The sequence below is a fragment of the Bison bison genome, unplaced genomic scaffold (assembly GCF_000754665.1).
Source record: "Bison bison bison isolate TAMUID 2011002044 unplaced genomic scaffold, Bison_UMD1.0 scf7180017864029, whole genome shotgun sequence".
NCBI classification, from domain to species: domain Eukaryota; kingdom Metazoa; phylum Chordata; class Mammalia; order Artiodactyla; family Bovidae; genus Bison; species Bison bison.
In genome coordinates this window covers 229,919-230,749 of record NW_011494601.1, presented here as the reverse complement: position 1 = coordinate 230,749, position 831 = coordinate 229,919, and positions in this window count along the sequence as shown.

Here is an 831-nt window from a genome sequence, read left to right as displayed (position 1 = left end):
TTTGCATTTATACTATCCTTTTTTTTTTTTTTTTACTAATTTTTATATTTATTCTTTTTGGTTTTTCTTTCATAAGTGTGATTACTTCATATTCATTTTTATTCTGAGCTAAGTATTTGATCATATTTCATCTGTTTCAGAGCAATAGTTCTTTCTTATGAGTGAATGCATTTTGTTGTTATTTTTGAGATTTTTTTCTTATAATATCTTGAGCTCAACTTGGCTTAAGAGGGTACTTCCCCATGTTCCCATCTCTTATTCGAAATGAGAAGTGTAGTTTTGAACTTTGAGAGAGCCTCTTATTTTCAAGAAGGGCATTTTTATTTGGATCTTAGAGAATTTTCTGCTTCTGGGCTCTTTGATGTATCTCATGTCTTCAGCTTGATCTCAGCTACTTATGCAAGCCCTTGTTTATATTTTTGAATTGAATATTATAACCTAATGTCCCTGAACATGGAGTTTGTATATTGTATATTTTATAGTTAATTCATTACAATTATGAGAAGAAATAGAGGCAAAATTGTGACATATACAGCTATATTCATATCAATGTATTTTCCTTTTTATTGTTAGTTCATGCATTAATCAATTACTCTCAGAAGCTATAATTTATTAGAATCTCTCTTGATTATTTCACTTGGCTCATTTTCTCTGGCTCCAGGATTTATTATATGTGCTAGCAGTTCTTTTTATCTACTCACTGGGACTCAGGTTGAGGTCTGTAGTACATTAATTTGGAGCCATGTCATGAATGGTAGGAAGTTCTGTAGTCTTGTAGCAAAAGCATGGTGTCAGTTCTCTACTAAAAATATAGTAAAAAAAAAAAAAAAA